This window comes from Eschrichtius robustus, chromosome 5 (assembly GCF_028021215.1).
Source record: "Eschrichtius robustus isolate mEscRob2 chromosome 5, mEscRob2.pri, whole genome shotgun sequence".
Classification (NCBI taxonomy): domain Eukaryota; kingdom Metazoa; phylum Chordata; class Mammalia; order Artiodactyla; family Eschrichtiidae; genus Eschrichtius; species Eschrichtius robustus.
Genome location: NC_090828.1, coordinates 22,849,637 through 22,870,665, shown reverse-complemented (window position 1 = coordinate 22,870,665; position 21,029 = coordinate 22,849,637).

Below are 21,029 nucleotides of genomic sequence, written 5' to 3'. Positions count from 1 at the left end.
ATGCAAAAAAAAGATTTTGCCAGTGAATCAATGATCTTCCCAGCCTTTGCGGGAAAATAGCCATTTATTGTATTTGAAAAGCAAGGTGCTCTTTGTTCATTGTGGCAGATACTGTGCAGCTTGCCTGAGTAATATGCATTCCAGCCTCTTTCTAGTACAGCTTCCTACACTGCAATGTTTGGAAAGCTGAAAATTATAACTCAGACTCCTTGGCGGCTAGGGTTCCAGATGAGACTTGGGTTCTGCCAATCAGACACCGTCATGTGAGGCTAGAATCTGAAAGTGAGCTGAATGGGAAGGGAGGCAGTTTTTGGGGCACAGACTGAAGCAGGTCACAGCAGAAGCTGTGCGGCTCTGAGGTCCCCACTCCGCAGCGTCCTGACTCTCTAGCTTCTTGCCGCAGTGGTAGTAACTTGCCCTGATCACAAGGGAGGCAGGGTGATTCTGGAGGTGCTCCTGGAAATTCCACCTACCACCTGTTCCTTCAGCTTTTCCAAGAATATCGTTAAGCTGTCTTATCCATAGTAAAAAAAACCCCATTCTGCTTAAAACTAGCTCCAGTGGTACTGCTGCTTACACTTGGGCCCTGCCCCATGGAGTCCTGCTCAGAATGTTCCCATTCGCCCTCCTTCCTGTCCTTAAGCGCCACCATTAATTTTTCTCCTTTTGTAGTTACAACAATAATACCTGCTTGGACAGGAATAAAGATGCAGACCTAGAGAATGGACGTGAGGACACGGGGAGCGGGAAGGGTAAGCTGGGACGAAGTGAGAGTGGCATGGACATATATACACTCCCAAATGTAAAATAGATAGCTAGTGGGAAGCAGCCGCATAGCACAGGGAGATCAGCTGGGTGCTCTGTGACCACCTAGAGGGGTGGGATAGGGAGGGTGGGAGGGAGATTGCAAGAGGGAGGGGATATGGGGATATATGTATATGTGCAGCTGATTCACTTTGTTATACAGCAGAAGCTAACACACCATTGTAGAGCAATTATACTCCAATAAAGATGTTGAAAAAACAATAATACCTGCTTGTTGTAAAAAAAAAATAAATTAAAAAAATCAAGCAATACAAAGGTTATTCACTGAAAAATAAAAATCTCTCCTCACGCTCCCTACCCCTTCATCCTATATTCTAAAGGAATCCATGTTTACTAGTTTGCTGTTTCATATTCTTCCAGTTATTTTTTCATGCCTATAGAAACTATGAACACACAGGGTTTGGGTTTTTTTTTTCATTTTTACAATAATGACATATACATAAATCCTGCAACTTGATTTTTTTTAATCTTTCCATATTTGTGTGTACTAAGCTAACTTCTTTTGAACTACTATATATTATTCTACACTGTGGAAAAACTAAAATATATTTCAACATTCTCCTATAAATGGACATATTAACATTTAAAAACAATGTTGTCATAACCATGCTTTATAATATATCTGTGAGTGTATATTTGAATATTTCTTGAGATAGATTCTAAAATCTAAATGCAAGAAAAGTTAAATGTTAGCAGATTGCATTTAGCAAGGTGTTTAAAGAAAAATGTCTGTTTTGCTTATTACTGTATCACTGGTGCTCAGCACAGCATCTGCCATGTAGAAGGCACTAAATAAATATGTGTGAAATGAATGCCAAATGAATGATTGAAAATAGATTAGGAAATGCACTAATGCAATTCATCACATGAAAGGATTAAAGGAGAAAAAAATAAACCATTATGATGGATATCCCCTCAAATTGGGTAAAACTCCACATCCATTCCTGATTTTTAAGAAAAATTATTCATCAAGAAATGGAAGAAAACATCATTAACCTGATAAAAGGACTTATCAGAAACCAACAGCAAAATATATTTCTAAATATTTATAAAAGAATAGTTACTACCTCCAAGGACTCAATTATGAATAAAAATAAACTGACAGACCTGAGCTGGGAAAGGAGGCAAAAATATTAAAATAAGATATAAAATATTAAAAAACCTATAGACCGCCACAAAGAAATGCAAAACAGGTGTAACCAAAAAGCAAAATCACCTGCCATACCGGTGCACTGAGTTTACTCTGATGAAGTTCATCTTATTGAGGGCAGGCATGGTGGTCCATTTTTAATATCTGGAAAACTATGGGGTCAGACAAGGAAAGATTCTCAGAAAGAAATGAGCAGCCTGCAGCCATTCTGCCTCTTTTCCAGTACTCCTGGCCTCATCAACAGCAACAAAACCTATTCACCTCTTTGCCCTAATGTTCTGCTGTATTGGTTCTAAATGCTTCTCATCCCCTAATTGTGGTCATTTGTAGGATACAGACAGGCCAAGAACAAGGAGCTTTTTTTAACTTCAGGAAACTCTGTGATATAAATTTAAATTATAGGAAACAATCAAGTGTCCCATAATTTGGAATATTATATAACCATTTAAAAACGTAAATGGGACGTTTAAAAATCCCAACGTACCAGCTTGGGACTTCCCTGGTAGTGCGGTGGTTAAGAATCCGCCTGCCAATACAGGGGACATGGGTTCGAGCCCTGGTCTGGGAAGATCCCACATGCCACAGAGCAACTAAGCCCGTGTGCCCCAACTACTGAGCTTGTGCTCTAGAGTCCACAAGCCACAACTACTGAGCCCACGTGCCACAACAACTGAAGCCCGTGCGCCTAGAGCCGGTGCTTCGCAACAAAGAAAAGCCACCGCAATGAGAAGCCCGCACACTGTGAAGAACAGTAGCCCCCACTCGCTGCAACTAAAGAAAGCCCCCTCATGTCAATGAAGACCCAACAAAGCCAAAAATAAATAAATAAATTTATTTTTTTTAAATCAGAAAAAAAATTAAAAAAAAAAACATAAGCAGCTTTATATGTTCTTATATGGAAAAAAACACACTAAGATGTGTTAAATGAAAAAAGTAAGGTGGCAGTGTGTATACCATAACTATATATGTGGACATTTTTGTTTCTAACATATTTTTTGAGATATAATTTACATACCATAAGTTTACCTGTTTAAATTGTACAATTCCATGATTTTCAGTGTATTTACAGGGTTGTACACCTAATCACCATAATCTTATTATAGAGCATTTTCATTATTCTAAAAAGAAACTCTGCGCCCATTAACAGTCCCTGACCTTCTCCCTACCCCCAGACCTAGATAACCATTAAACTACTTTCAGTTTCTCCGGATGTGCCGATTTTGAACATCTGATATTCACGGAACCGCACAATATGTGGTCCTTTGTGACTGGCTTCTTTCACTTAGCATAGTGCTTTCAAGATTCATCCACATTGTACCATACATCAGTACTGCCTTCCTTTTTTATGGTCCAATGATATTCTATTGTATGGATATATCACATTTTATATACCCAGTTGTTCATTGATGGACATTTGGGTTGTTTCCACTTTTTGGCTATGATGAATAATGCTTCTTAAGTGCATTTGTGTACAAGTTTTTGTGTGGACATATATTTTTATTCCCCTTGACTATATACGTTGGAATGGAAATTCTGGGTCATATGGTAATTCTATATTTAACATTTTGAGGAACTGTCAGGCTGTTTTCCAAAGTGGCTGAATTTTACATTCCCACCGGCAACGTAAGAGGATTCCAATTTCTCCACATCCTCACCAACGTTTGTTACTGTCCATCTTTTTTATTACATCCATCCTACTGTGTATAAAGTGGCATCTCATTTTGGTTTTAATTTGTACTTTCCTAATGACTAATGATGTTGAGCATCTTTTCATGTGCTATTAGCCATTCATATATCTTCTTTGGAAAAATGTCAATTCAGATCCTTTGCCCATTTTTCAATTGGGTTATTTGTCTTTTATTATTGAGTTATAGGAGTTATTCATTTATTTTGAATACAAGTCGTTAAACACATATATGATGTGCAAATATTTTCTTCCATTCTGTGGGTTGTCTTTTCACTATCTTGATGATGTACTTCAAAGCACAAAAGTTTTTAACTTTGAAGTACAACTTATCAATCTCCTTTTTTTAAATAACTTGTACTTTTGATGTCATATCTAAGAAATTGTTGCCTAACCCAAGGTTTTGTCTACATTTTCTAGAGTACATAAAAACGTATGTGAGCGTATGTGCTTTCTTCTCTAAAGATTCACAGAAAAGTTAACAGTGATTAACTGTGTAGGGAAGGACAAGGGGAAGCAAAGAGAATTTCATGTTTCACTTTATTCATGTGTATGGTTGGAATGTCTTACCATCTATATATATCACTTCTATTTTCAGGATTATTTTTTAATCCAAATTGAATACCAATAAATAACAATTGAATATGATTGGCATTTTGGAAGGCCTAATAAATGACAATCCTCTTTTCTGCCTGAATTCAGAACCAGTTGAGATACAGATACAGAAACCAGAGAGGTGAAAGCCATAATGGCAACCTGATTTCTGATAAAGCCATCTTGGAGGGAATGACTTAGTGTAAGAGCCAAATAGATCCGCTAAAACATCCTGCCCCACCCCCACTCTGGTTTGTATTTTGGAACAGTCTACGTAAGAAAAAGTTGGAGTCTAAGAGTATACGCAATTCCTGAGGATCAGTGCCTAGCACTGTTTAGGGGAAAATAGGACAGCTACAAGGGACAGGATCCTCTATGCCTGAGAACTTTTAATATATTGGCTCCACCCAATCGAAAGCTGTGAATCAGTGCCTTTCACCCAGCAACAAATTAGCTTATTTCACCTCCATGACTAATGATTGAGGCAAGAGGCTTAGAGATTTAAGAAAAAACCCTTTCCATAGACTACAGAGAAGTAGAGAAATAAGCAACTCCCCCTAACAATTGCCATGAAATTTTAAACTACAGTAAATAGAAACTTCACCTAGACATTAGATATCCTTATGTCTTGCTCCTGATGATCCTTTATAAAACTAGTGTGTACATGCAAGTGATTGGTAGTTAAGTGAGAAATTGAGAACCTAAACCAGCTTGTAAACTCCAAGGCATTTGGACAGGCATCATATTTCCTGTGAAGGAAATTTTGGGAAAGGAGCTCAAGATTTCAAGACATAGGATTTACATTTGGAAAGCAGAAAACATAGAAAGAATATTTAAATTCTAAAGCACAAGAATGGAGCTAGAGAGTAGAAGTCTTTTCAAAACAGAAAAAAAAATCAACAGAACAGTTACTGAAACTGTTAAACTACTATTGAAAAAAAATCTGCATATAAGTAGACCCATGAGTTCAAACCTGTGTTGTTCAAGGGTCCACTGCAGTTACTAAAATCCAATGCAATAAACGCTAAAATAGAAATAAGCACAGAGGAGAGCCTCCTCTAAGGTACCATAATCATAGCTTATTGTCATTGAGAAATTACTATCTGTGAAGCCTTGTGGTAAGCAGTTTACAAACATTATTTCTATTGCCCATAAGAACCCTCATTGGTAGGTTCTATTATAATGCCCTTTGCCAGATGAAAAGATCAAGACAGAGAAGGGTTAGGTAGCTAAGTTTCACAGCTAATCCACAGAGGAAGCAGAATTTGAATCGTGCTGTTTGAACCCTGCCTTTGCCCTTAAGCACTGACCATCAACAAGTTCAACCACCCAGTCATGGTCAAGGAGAAAGTATTAAAATATGCCACTGAATAATGTCTCTCATATGCCTTCTCATTTAACTCATGGAACATTTGTTTTCAGTTCATCCTTGCTTGGAACCATCAGGTTGAATGGATGATATTTTATTTTAAGGGTCTAAACAAACAATAAAAAAAACTAAAAGCATCACATACATTTAAAGTTAAAGCTCCAAGTTTGATAGCAGCTGAGCATAGACTCATATCTTCATGGGGTCAAAGCAGATATACTGTCTTTTTCATCTTTGGGTCCTTAACACAGTAACTAGTACTATAGATGAGGAAGTCAACAGTGTTTGTTGCATAAGTGATTGAATGAACAAATAAACAAATGAAAGAACAAATTAAATAGCTGTTGAATACAAAAAGTAACAGTCACAGAAGAGAAACAAGGACATCTTATGATGCAAACAAAAACAAGTAGTGACTTGATTATCCCAAATGACACAAAAATTATATGAAGATCATAGTTTACAATCTTAACATTAAGCATATCATATTGTTTGAATTCTAGAATATTCCATTTCCAAGAGACATAGAAGATATCTAGTCTGACTCAATTTGGACCTAACAGGATGTCATTAGACTTTCATTTGAATACATCCAATGGTAAAAAGCTGCTTGTGACCAGCTTAAATCACTTAATATAAAAAAATCTTCCCTGTCTTGACCCAATATCTGCTTTCTGGTCCTAGTTCTACTACTGGAAACCACATAGAACAATCTAATCCTTCTAGCTCATGATAACCCATCAAATATTTGAAGACATTAATCATGTTTTCTTGTTCACACTCACATATTTTTTCTGTTTTCCTAGAGTACCATTTTTTCCTATAGATTTTATGACATGCTCATGTGTGTTTCAACAGAATAGTGACATGATCAATGGAAAGTAGCCACAATTTTGGTTAGGAGCTTGAGAAGTCCTTTAACAGCACATATTTAAAAATTTATAGAGACAAAATTATGTGCTCCTGAATGGCGACAGAGCTTTCCAGGTCTCCAAATTTCTGCATGGAAGTAATAGGTGTGAATACCACCTACCCCTCTTCTCAGAGTGAGGATTCTGCCAGGCATATAAACTCATTTTTGCATTTTCTTGGGGAAACGTTATGTCCTCATGGCCTCTTCTCAACCTGCCTATGATGGAGTCTTTGTTTATATACTCAACAGGTGCAAAGAAATAATGTAGCATGAGCCTAAGTGTTTACTGTGTTTACTAAGTGCTTACTGTGAGACTGACTTTTAAAAAGTCAAGTTTCCAGGAACATTCCCCAGCAAGCCTAGGATTCGGGCCTGGCTAAATTTCATTCCTACATACCCAGATTTTTTTCTCACATTCTGATTTTCCTCCTCCGGTCTTAAGTTTTCCAATATCCAGTTTTCCATTCCGGGAGAATAAATGGCCCCCCACATGATATGCTAAATCAATACTGTTATAGAAAAAAATCAATTAGGGCTAAGAATATAAAAACAGGACTTCGCTATTTATACGAACTGTCCTGCAGGAAGTAAAGAGCACTGAAAGAATGAACCAACGTATCCAGTTTCCTAATACATCTACATGATAGGCTTTGGTTGGTACCTGACTACAGTCTAAGACCCTCCAAGATTTGCTTTGTAGTCAGCAGGGCAGGGAGGTGACATGATATTCAGTTAAAAAAAGATGAGAGGGCTTCCTTGGTGGCGCACTGGTTGAGAATCTGCTTGCCAATGCAGGGGACACGGGTTCGAGCCCTGGTCTGGGAAGATCCCACATGCCACGGAGCAACTGGGCCCGTGAGCCACAATTGCTGAGCCTGCGCGTCTGGAGCCTGTGCTCCGCAACAAGAGAGGCCGCGATGGTGAGAGGCCCGCGCACCGCGATGAAAGGTGGTCCCCACTTGCCACAGCTGGGGGGGGGCCCTCGCACGGAGACGAAGACTCAACACAGTCATAAATAAATAAATAAATAAATAAATAAAAGAACGTGAATTTCTTTTAAAAAAAAAAAAAAAGCAAACTGGGCTATTCATTTCAGTAACAGTCAAGTGGTCTTAGTTTGCATTCAATTTCCAATCAGTTTCTCAATCTATTTCATCTGAAGTCTTTACATTACCCACTATAAAAAAAAAAAAAAAAAAAGATGAGAAACCATGGCATTCAATAGGAAAGGATGCAGTGTGTACTTAAACGTTAGCACAGAACACAAAAGCTTTATGAAAGGGGTACCAATAACATACATCGGAAGGAGGTCACAGGATTGTACAAGAGGACATTTAGGATCTATAAAGGGTCACAGTGTTTGTCCAGGACAAGAGGACATTGCAGATTTATAAAAGGGTCTCAATATCTGTCCAGGAGGATAAAATATTAATGATCTCTGTTAGCTGAGAATTTTTTCTTTCTGAAACTGACAGAGTTTTGTGGCTTGTAAATCCTGCTTCCCTCTTCAGTACAGAAGAGGCTGAGAGTCTCATTTTTTCTAAAGGGCAGCATGTCCCTTTCCCTCTCCTGAGAGGAGGCTTCCTGCTGTTCATCACGACCGGAGCGGTTTTGCTTACCCTGTCTCCTGCTCCCACTGACCCTTCAGCCACTGGGGACTTTTAATGTCTTAATGTGGGCAGAGAGTAGTTTCAGACTGTCATTACTGAACTAAAACCCCAATAAAAAAAGAAAAAAAAATTCTCTATCTGGCTCTTTACATTGAAATTATGTTAAGGAATTACTTCTCTTTTTTAAAGAGTCATTTTTTGCCACTTAGTAATGAAACATAATTGCACAAATCAATGTTAATTTATGACAATGAAATAATAAAATATTGATGAAATAAAAATCTCTAGACTTCAGTAATGAGAACAGGCATTAAATCAATTTTCCACACCCGCACCAAAGCAGTCTTTCCAAAATACTAACAAGTTTGTGTTTCCTGCTTAAAATACTTTACTAACTTCCTGCCATTTATAAAACAAAAGTCCAAACTAATCAGTAAGATAAAATGTTTCCTTCTTGTTGACTCTTGCTTTTTGCTCATATCCCACCACTGGATCCAATCTCTTCTTTCATACTACATCAATTCTAAACTACTTACATTCTCCAAATATAATCATTACATTCTTCAAGTATTTAAAGAAACAGCTTTATTGAGGCATAATAGACAAATAATGAATGGCACACACTTAACTTTTCAAATTGATTATTTTTGATGTATGTTTATACCCATGAACTGATCATTAAAATCAAGTCAGTGAATGTTCCATCACTCTTGAAAGTTTCCTGGTGGTCTTTGTAATCCCTTTCTCCCATCCTTCCTTGGCCCCCATCCCTAAGCAACCACTGATTTCCTCTTTGTCACTATAGATTAGTTTGCATTTCCTACAGCAGAGTTTCTCAACCTCAGCACTATCGACATTTTGGACCAGATAATTCTTTGTTGTAGAGGGCTGTTATCTGCATTGCCGGGGGTTTATCAGCATCCTTAGTCTCTACCCATCAGATGTGTGTGTAGTACCTGTGCTCCAGTTATAACCACCAGAAATGTAACCAGACATTGCCTAATGTCTCCTAGGGGCAAAATTGGCTCTGATTGAGAACCACTGTCCTAGAGTTTTATACAAAGGAAATCACATGGTGTGTGCATACTCTTTCTTGTCTGGCTTCTTTCCTTCACATAATTATTTTGACATTTATCCCACAGGGATCTTTTTCATCAGGCTACCTGATCAGAAGAGTCTCTGAGAGTGAATGTTTTATTGTCCAAGGAGGTAGTATACAGAGTATTAGACAATGCAGGAGTCAAAAGTCTTGGGTTCTGAGTCTAGCATTTTCACTCACTGACTGTTCTATATTAATGACATGAAAATATTTGTCTAGTTCACTTTGCAAGATTACCACGAAGGTCAAGTCTGTATAACATTAAAATACTAGTATTTGCATTCATTTTGCAAAATCTATGAAAATATATAGTACATGTTTATCAAGTAATCTAAACCGTGTCATCTAATTTATATTTTTTATAGAGTCCTTGCTTCTATAGAGTGTTATATGTACTGTGACACACAAATTAGTTTGTTTCCAAAGAGCCCTCAAGACACTGTGGTTAAATGAAACAGTAGAAATAGGAGAATGACAATGACAAATGACAATGACAAAAAAGTCCCTATGGTATGAGACGAAGTCTTCACAATCCTCTCTAACTCAAAAATATCATGCTTGTGAGAGGGACCATAATCTAGCTTTAGAATGTCATCATGATCTCTTTGATAATCAACATTTCCTTTCCAAGCATAATCCCTGGCAAGGCATGATATATTACCACTTAAGATGGAAAATAATATAGTAGAATTATATGGAAGATTCAGAGTCCAAGTTCTGAGGGTTTGATACAAGGCACAAGGTGTTTCTTTATATTTCAAACAAACCAAAGCCGTACAGAGATGATGAACATACACTTCATCCATCTATCATTGGGGGGAAAGTCTGCTGTTCAAACTAAGGCCCTAGCAAGTGCCCATCAGTGTGAATGGGTTTTCTGGATCCTAGAGAGCCACCTCCAAGAAATGCCCAGTTGTGAGAGTACTGACTTTCGCCTGCCCCCTTTCATTGGTCAGGACTGGAACAGTTAGACAACTGGGTAGAATGCTTAATGAGAATAGGTGGTAAACCTCAACAAAATTCATACAATTCTCTTGTGTTTGGTCCAGCCCATTTGTGTAGCCAGACTCTAAGATGGCCCCCAATGATCCCATCTCTATGTACTGACGTCCTTATACAGTCTTCTTTCATATTATACCAGCGTTAACCTGTATGAACAGTAAAATACAGCAGAAATTTGGCATGTCATTTCCAATACTGATTATAACAGTCACTTCTGTTTATATCTTGATCTCTCTCTTTATTTCTCTCTCTATCTCTCTGACAGGCACTCTGGTGTAAGCCAGCTGCCACATAATGACCAGCCCTATGGAGAACCCCACGTGGTAAGAAAATGAGACAGCTGACCAACAGCCAGCAAGAAACTGAGGCCTGCCAACAGCCATGTGAGCGAGGATACTCCAGCCCGTCAAGCCTTCAGATGACAACTTATCGGCAACCTCATGAAAGATCCTGAGCCACAACCACTCAGCTAAGCCACTTCTGAATTTCTAACCCTCAGAAATTGAGTGAGATAATAATAATAAATGTCTGTTGTTTTAAGCTGCTAAATTGTGGGGTAATTTGTTATACAGCAATAGGGTAACTAATACACCTACCTACTCCTGAAACGTGGGAGTTAGACATTGCCTACATTTTGTATATACGCGGTCTTAGGATATCCACACCCCAACATGAGAACTACTTCTGGGATGGCATCCCAGAACCTAAAGATGATCCAGTATGCTCTTTGGATGATAGAAGAAAAGGAAGAAGGATGTGGGGTGGGCAAAAGTGCAGCTGTAACTCGATCTGGACTCTCTGGGTCTGTATAAAGATGCTGCGTAAGGGAAGGACATCCCTCTGATCCAGAACAAATACCTGAAGCTGGTTGAGAAGCACAAAATGTAGACTTTAACAGAGGTCTTTCTTACATATTTGTTCCAAGCAAACATACTGAGGGCTGGAACACAATTCATGAGTTAAGTAGAGGCTTATTACCAAATAATTCACTTAAAATCTGTACCATTAGACCCACAGCTTTGGATAGAAATAAGACATTGTCTCCAGAAGACTCCAGTTAAAATGCACATGCCACATGGGAGAGGAGCAAGAACACTCTTCCATTAATATTATGGCAGAAGTAGGGTGGCGTTGTTAATACAGTTAACTTCCTTTTTTTTTTTTTTCTTTTTTTTTTTTTGCAAAAGGCACAAAGAGAAAAGAAAAAAACTAGAATAAAGACCAAGGTGGTTTTAACTAAAGTGCTGCTATCAGGGGCAGTTGATTTAAAAATGAACAAGCGGGGCTTCCCTGGTGGCGCTGTGGTTAAGAATCTGCCTGCCAATGCAGGGGACACGGGTTCGAGCCCTGGTCTGGGAAGATCCCACATGCCGCGGAGCAACTGGGCCTGTGAGCCACAACTACTGAGCCTGTGCGTCTGGAACCTGTGCTCCACAACGGGAGAGGCCGCGACGGTGAGAGGCCCGCACACCGCGATGAAGAGTGGCCCTCGCTCGCCACAACCGGAGAAAGCCCTCACACAGAAAGGAAGACCCAACACAGCCAAAAATAAATATAAATAAATAAATAAATGTTTAAAAAAAATGAACACGCAACGATAACAAAAACAAAACCACAAAAGTGGCTCACAACCTTAGCTGCAGATGGGAATCATGTAGGGGACTTTTAAAAATCCTGTTGCCCAGAACACACCCTAGATCTATTACCTCAATGTCGTTAAGCATAAGAAGCAAGAACCATGTTATTTTTTTTTTGAATTTTTGAATTTTATTTATTTTTTTATACAGCAGGTTCTTATTAGTTATCCATTTTATACATATTAATGTATATACGTCAATCCCGATCTCCCAATTCATCCCACCACCACCACTCCCCCCCGCCACTTTCCCCCCTTGGTGTCCATATGTTTGTTCTCTACGTTTGTGTCTCTATTTCTGCCCTGCAAACCGGTTCATCTGTACCATTTTTCTAGAGAACCATCTTATTTTTAAAAGCTCACTGGGTGATTCCTATAGGTAGCCAAGTTTGAGAAACACTGAGCTGTGAGATATGAGACATCCAAGAAAAACAAAGAAGGAGCAAAGAGGCAAAGAAAAACAAATCACTGAATTCAACAAATTTGTCCTGTCCCTTTCATGGGGATAACCTAAGTGCTCTAACTGCTGCTGTTTTCTTGACAACATAAACTCATCAAGCTATCTCAGTATTGCAGTCCTCATTTTTCACAACACCAAGCATGCTGTTGACATTCTATAAATGCTAAATAATAACAATGGTTTGCTGTCAGGTTTTCTTTTTTTTTAATAGTTGTCATTACTGTAAAGCTGGGTATCAGGGGAGAGGTTTTGTTCAGCAAGTTCCAATTATTTGAACACCACAGTGCTAGTCAAATCAGAGTTTACCATAGACCCCAGGGCAGTGAAGGTACAAGTGGAATGTCAACAGAAGCGGTTCCTGGAGTGTCACCTTATTTTTCCCACAACTGCATGGCTCCATTGGCTTTCCAGAAAATCTGGGTCTCTCTCCCCTCCCATCTTGCAGGCACCCTCTAACCCTCCCCAATGCTAGCACGTGCTGTGACCTGAACGAATAACCCAGCAGACTGTCTCCCAAAGAAATCGCCCTCTGGCTCTTCTCCCTCCTAACAAGACTTTTCTAAGTTCACCTGCTCTGAACATTTTGGGTAGTTGTTGTAAAAGGAACACTCTGAAGTATGCAAGGTCTGGGGAACCCTCCAGGTGTTGATAAGGAAAAAACAATTAAGGATCAAAGCCTTAAGGAAACTACCTTTCCAGTGTCCTACCAAATGACCTTTAATTGGGAATAGTTTAGAATTATTCCCCATCTAGGCTCTCATGTGTCTATCTAGAATCTTTACATTACAAAATCCAACCTTCTGCTTTGTTTTAATAACATCTTTAGGCTTCCACTGCGAATTTCTTCAATACACAAAGATATTAATTGGCGAACAAGAAACGTATGTGAAGGACTTCATGCCCTACAATTATTTGGGGGGAGACTTGGATTTTTCGTTAACATATGAAAAAAATAGTTGTGCCTCATCTTCTTAGGGATAACTTGCTGTAGCCATAATTCTATCTGCACGAGGCTATCGTGTGTTTTAGAATTGCAAAAAAGAATTTCCTCTGTCAGAGGTAGCATCCCAAGACAACATAATGAGAAAATAAAGCAAGAAACATGCAGTTCTCTTGTGACTGCAAACAGCTAATTTAATGAATTACACAGTAGACAAAAAATGAAAATGAAAACAAGATTGACTCGATTTATGTGAAACCCCCTCTCTTTTTTTTGCACACACACACAAAAGGCTCAGAGTTTCAAATTTGTTTCTTTCTAATCCAGAGACCAAAGAAGTGGAAGCATGTAATTTTTTTCTTAGTAAAAGAACACTTTTACCATAGTAATACCAGGTATTATGACACAGAGTCCATTGAGAAGAGGCAGAGGTGTACTACAAAGTAGTGTTCACGTTTTGTGGAAATTTGTGCACCTAAATTTCCTTATTAGAATAATTTGAATTGGGGATATGCAATTATTATGCAGCAATAAAAGGCTATTGTACTTAAGGTTTACTTGTTCATTACTTGGTTTGGGGTACATTTTTATTCCTGCTTTGTACAATCATATGATGGAATCTGTGGCACATGAAAGCACAATGACATACATGCAAGGCTTTTGATTGTAGCACTGTTTGTAACCAAAAATAAATGGGGAAAAACTAAATATCTATCAACAGGAAATATTTTAAATAAACTATGACATATCTGTTTAATGAAATCTAGGTAAATGTTAAAATAATGAAGTGATTTATGAAATTCTCCTTAACAGATCTAATTACATGAAATTAAAAAGGTGCAGTTTACTGTATATAATACACAATCATTTTTGGGACAAAAAAGGGATTAGATATTTATATATAACTTGTCTATGCATAAGTTGGTAATAAAAAATAATAATCATGCAGAAAAGAATTGAGAGAGAATAAGAATTAGGGGCAGAAAGAAGAATTTTTACCTTTTCTCTGTTGGATGTTTTCTGTACTTTTCTCTAAAAGACTTTAACATAGATAGTGTGGTATAGATGTGTACATTCAATATTTTAAAATTATCCCTGTACCCTGGGGGGGTTAGTTAATATTTGAAGTGCCTTAATCAGGAATACACACTTAAATAATTATTAATAGTAACTATTATTATTAATAACTTGTATTTAAAAGTATTTAATCAAAAGCCTGCATCCCACAAATAGGCTAATATATCACATCATCAATCTTGCTTTCTGATTAATAGCAAAGGTCATGCTAGTTTTAAAAAAAATAGATTTTATTGATTTATTTATGTATTTAAGAAATACTGGGCTTCCCTGGTGGCGCAGTGGTTGAGAATCTGCCTGCCAATGCAGGGGACACGGGTTCGAGCCCTGGTCTGGGAAGATCCCACATGCCACGGAGCAACTGGACCCGTGAGCCACAACTACTGAGCCTGCGCGTCTGGAGCCTGTGCTCCACAACAGGAGAGGCCGCGATAGTGAGAGGCCCACTCGCCGCAACTAGAGAAAGCCCTTGCACAGAAACGAAGACCCAACACAGCCAAAAATAAATAAAGTAATTAATTAATTAAAAAAAAAAAAAAAGAAATATTTATTGAGCAACTACATGATAAAAGGCATTTTCAGCACTTGGTCCAAATCAGTGAACAACAACAACACTTTAAAAAAGAGAGATTTATATTCTTGTAGGGATCTAATATATTTTTTGAAAATTTTTTTTCTTGGTAAGATTAGTGGATTTGACTTCTGCTTCCAGCCATGATGGATTAAATAGTACCTGACTTGCCCTGCCCCCAGCACAATCGGAAAACTAAACAATACAAATAAGTGTTTACAGACACTGAAAAACAGGGAACCCAGGACAGTGAACCCTAAGGGAAGGTAAACAAATAAAGTGAACCCTACATGTTTCCCTCGCTTTCTGCCTGGAGTCACGTTCCAGCCAGTAGCACAGAAATTGGGCACCCCTAACAAACCACAGTGGTCTTGCTGACTAGAGAAGACAAAGATCAGAGTCATGGAGGCAGCTGAAATTTGCAGGGCAGAGCACTGGAGAGAAAGTTTCTACACAGAGAAAGAACTCAAAGAAACCTGCTTAGGCATCCTCTTGAGTCAGAAAAACTATAAGCTGTAAGCTGAATAGCTTTCACTGCTCACACAGGGCTGGGAGACATCCAAGTTCCAGTGAGCCAAAGTAGAGACATCACTGAAGCACCTACACATTCAGTAGAGACCACAGAAGGGCCATGCTTTTAGTAATGGGGCTAAACCAGTCCTATAGTAGGGGCTACACAAGACTCACTCAAACTTAAGAACAAGCCTCAAAAGTATCACAATATCTCAACTGCCTGCCAAACAAAATTCAACATTCTTTCTTAGACAACAAAATCTTGATTCTCAATAATTTAACATGATAATGTCTGACATCCAATTAAAAATTATTATACATGCAAAGAAGCAGAAAAATGTGATCAATAACCAAGAAAAAAAATCAATCAAAAGGAAAAGTCACAGAATGTCAGAGATAATGAAACTAGTACATAAAAACTTTAAAACAGCTACTATAAATATGTTCTTGGATTTAAAGGAAAACACAAGCAAAATGAAGAAAGAGATGGAACCTGTAAAAAAGAAGTAATAAGAACTTCTAGAAATGAAAAGTATGAAATGAAAATTCACCATATGTGCTTAATATCAGATAAGACACATACACTGACTTGAAGTTATGGCAAAAGAAACCATCCAAACTGAATCACAGAAAGGAAAAAAAAAAACAAACCTAAAAATTAGCAAACAGTTAGTTACGGGACAGTATCAAGACTTTAAAATATACATGAAATTTAAATATCGAAATTGAGGAATCAGCAGGGGGCAAAGGAAGAGAAATTAAAGAACTAATGTCCAAACTTCTTAAAAATTTATTGAAAAACAAAAACCTACAGAAATCCAATATACTCAACAAACCCCAAGCAGGCACATCATAATCAAATTGCTGAAATCCAGTGATAAGAAGGCAGTCTTAAAAGCGACCAGAGAAAAACGACATATCACTTTAAGGAAGCCATTCCAAAAGACAATAGAATGACATCTTTAAAGTGATGGAAAGGAAACTATCAACCTCAAATTCTATGTCCAGTGAAATTATACTTTAAAAATGAAGGGAAAATAAAGGCTTTTATCAGACAACAAAAAAAGGGAGAGAATTATCACTAGCAGACCTGTGTGCAAGAAACACTAAAGGAAGTTCTTCAAATTGAAAAAAAAGGATATCTCATGGAAATGCAAATGTACATAATGGAATGAAGACAGCTAGACACAGCTAATGTGTAGATAATATATGACTTGTATTTTCCAAATTTTTGACTTATTAAAAATAATAATAATATATTGTGGGATTTATAACACATGAAAAAATATAATGAAACAATGATAGCAAAAGGGACAGGAGAGAGAAATGGACATAACTCTAAGGCTCTTACATATGAAGTACTATAATATTATTTTAAGTTAGACTCTGATAAGCTAAAAATAGGTATTATAAATTCTATAATAGGGAGATTGGTTGAAGATGGAAGTGTAGAAGGACGTGCTCTCACTCCCTCTTGTGAGAGCACTGGAATCACAACTAACTGCTGAACAGTCATTGACAGGAAGACACTGGAGATCACCAAAAAAGATACCCCACATCCAAAGACAAAGGAGAAGCCACAATGAAACAGTAGGAGGGGCGCAATCACAACAAAATCAAATCCCATAACTGCTGGGTGGGTGACTCACAAACTGGAGAACACTTACACCACAGAAGTCCACCCACTGGAGTGAAGGTTCTGAGCCCCACGTCAGGCTTCCCAACCTGGGGGTCTGGCAACTGGAGGAGGAATTCCTAGAGAATCAGACTTTGAAGGCTAGCCGGATTTTATTGCAGAACTTCAACAGGACTGAGGGGAAACAGAGACTCCACTCTTGGAGGGCACACACAGAGTAGTGTGTGCATTGGGACCCAGGGGAAGGAGCAGTGACCCCAGGGGAGACTGAACCAGACCTACCAGCTAGTGTTGGAAGGTCTCCTGCAGAGGCGGGGGGTGGCTGTGGCTCACCGTGAGGACAAGGACACTGGCAGCAGGAGTTCTGGGAAGTACCCCTTGGCGTGAGCCCTCCCAGAGTCCGCCATTAGCTCCACCAAAGAGCCCAGGTAGGCTCCAGTGTTGGGTCGCCTCAGGCCAAACAACCAACAGGGAGGGAACTCAGCCTCACCCATCAGCAGACAAGGGGGTTAAAGTTTTACTGAGCTCGGCCCACCAGAGCAACACCCAGCTCTACCCACCTCCAGTCCCTCCCATCAGGAAACTTGCACAAGCCTCTTAGATAGCCTCATCCACCAGAGGGCAGACAACAGAAGCAAGAAGAACTACAATCCTGCAGCTTGTGGAACAAAAACCACATTCACAGAAAGATAGACAAGATGAAAAGGCAGAGGGCTATGTACCAGATGAAGGAACAAGATAAAACCCCAGAAAAACAACTAAATGAAGTGGAGATAGGCAACCTTCCAGAAAAAGAATTCAGAATAATGATAGTGAAGATGATCCAGGACCTCGGAAAAGGAATGGAGGCAAAGACTGAGAGATGCAAGAAATGTTTAACAAAGACCTAGAAGAATTAAAGAACAAACAAACAGAGATGAACAATACAGTAACTGAAATGAAAAATACACTAGAGGACAGGTTTTTTTAAGAGCGATTGGTGGGACTTCCCTGGAGGTCCAGTGGTTAAAACTCTGCGCTTCCACTGCAGGGGGCTCGGGTTCAATCCCTGGCTGAGGAACTAAGATCCCACATGCCGTTCAGGTGTAGCCAAAAAAAAAAAAAAAAAAAGAGAGAGAGAGAGATTGGTGAAAAATGGCTTCAAATATGAAGAAAAATAAAGCAGAATTCCTACCTTACAACTTAGAGAGGAACTCCACATGAATTCAAGATATAAGTATAAAAAAACTAGGAAGCTAATGAAAGAAAATGTTGGGGAATAGTTGTGATACAGTGGTGAGGAAAGGCTAAAACCCCACATATCAAAAGGTTAGAAAATGTGATGAATTTAAGTATATCAAAATGAAGAATTTCTGCTCAATGCAGGGCAGATTATAAACTTGAAAAACATAATTGCAATATTTAAAGTTGACAAGAAAAAAACATACAAAAAAAATACACTACAAGGAATCAATAGCAGAACAACTGAGGCAGAAGAATGGATAAGTGACCTGGAAGACAGAATGGTGGAATTCAATGCTGCGGAACAAAATAGTCAAAAAAGAATGAAAAGAATGAAGATAGCCTAAGAGACCTTTGGGACAACATTAAACGCAACAACATTCGCATCATAGGGGTCCCAGAAGGAGAAGAGAGAGAGAAAGCCCCCGAGAAAATATTTGAAGAGATTATAGTCAAAAATTGCCCTAACATGGGAAAGGAAATAGCCACCGAAGTCCAGGAAGCACAGAGAGTACCATACAGGATAAACACAAGGAGAAATATGCCGAGACACATAGTAATCAAGTTGGCAAAAATTAAAGACCCAGAAAAATTACAGAAAGCAGCAAGGGAAAACGACAAACAACATTGAAGGGAATCCCCATAAGGTTAACAGCTGATTTCTCAGCAGAAACTCTACAAGCCAGGAGGGAGTGGCCTGACATATTTAAAGTGATGAAGGGGAAGAACCTAAAAACCAAGATTACTCTACTCGGCAAGGATCTCATTCAGATTCGATGGAGAAATCAAAAGCTTTACAGACAAGCAAAAGCTAAGAGAATTCAGCACCACCAAACCAGCTCTACAACAAATGCTAAAGGAACTTCTCTAAGTGGGAAACACAAGAAAAGAAAAGGACCTACAAAAACAAACCCAAAACAATTAAGAAAATGGTAATAGGAACATTCATATCGATAATTACCTTAAACATGAATGGATTAAATGCTCCAACCAAAAGACACAGGCATGCTGAATGGATACAAAAACAAGACCCATATATATGCTGTCTACAAGAGACCCACTTCAGACGTAGGGACACATACAGACTGAAAGTGAGGGGATGGAAAAAGATATTCCATGCAAATGGAAATCAAAAGAAAGCTGGAGTAGCAATACTCACATCACATAAAATAGACTTTAAAATAAAGAATGTTACAAGAGGCAAGGAAGGACACTACGTAATGATCAAGGGATCAATCCAAGAAGAAGATATAACAATTATGAATATATATGCACCCAACATAGGAGCACCTCAATACATAAGGCAACTGCTAACAGCTACAAAATAGGAAATCGACAGTAACACAATAAGAGTGGGGGATTTTAACACCTCGCTTACACCAATGGACAGATCATCCAAACAGAAAATTACTAAGGAAACACAAGCATTAAATGAAACAATAGACCAGATAGATTTAATTGATATTTATAGGACATTCCATCCAAAAACAGCAGATTACACTTTCTTCTCAAGTGCACACGGAACATTCTCCAGGATAGATCACGTCTTGGGTCACAAATCAAGCTTCAGTAAATTTAAGAAAATTGAAATCATATCAAGCATCTTTTCTGACCATAATGCTATGATTAGAAATCAATTACAGCGAAAAAAACGTAAAAAAACACAAACACATGGAGGCTAAACAATACATTACTAAATAACCAAGAGATAACTGAAGAAATCAAAGGGGAAATCAAAAAATACCTAGAGACAGATGACAATGAAAACACGATGATCCAAAACCTATGGGATGCAGCAAAAGCAGTTCTAAGAGGGAAGTTTATAGCAATACAAACCTACCTCAAGAAACAACAAACATCTCAAATAAACAATCTAACCTTACACCTAAAGGAACTAGAGAAAGAAGAACAAACAAAACCCAAAGTTAGCAGAAGGAAAGAAATCATAAAGATCAGAGCAGAAATAAATGAAATAGAAACAAAGAAAACAATAGCAAAGATCAACAAAACTAAAAGCTGGTCCTCTGAGAAGATAAACAAAATTGATAAACCATTAGCCAGACTCATCAAGAAAAAGAGGGAGAGGACTCAAATCAATAAAATTAGAAATGAAAAAGGAGAAGTTACAACAGACACCGCAGAAATACAAAGCATCCTAAGAGACTACTACAAGCAACTCTGTGCCTATAAAATGGACAACCTGGAAGAAATGGAAAAATTCTTACAAAGGTATAAGCTTTCAAGACAGAACCAAGAAGAAATAGAAAATATGAACAGACAAATCACAAGTAATGAAATTGAAACTGTGATTAAAAATCTTCCAACAAGCAAAAGTCCAGGACCAGATGGCTTCACAGCTGAATTCTATCAAACATTTAGAGAAGAGCTAACACTCATCCTTCTCAAACTCTTCCAAAACATTGCAGAGGGAGGAACACTCCCAAACTCATTCTATGAGGCCACCATCACCCTGATACCAAAATCAGACAAAGATACTACAAAAAAAGAAAATTACAGACCAATATCACTGATGAATAGAGATGCAAAAATTCTCAGCAAAATATGAGCAAACAGAATCCAACAACACATTAAAAGGATCATACACCATGATCAAGTGGGATTTATCCCAGGGATGCAAGGATTCTTCAATATACGTAAATCAATCAATGTGATACAGCATATTAACAAATTGAAGAATAAAAACCATATGATCATCTCAATAGATGCAG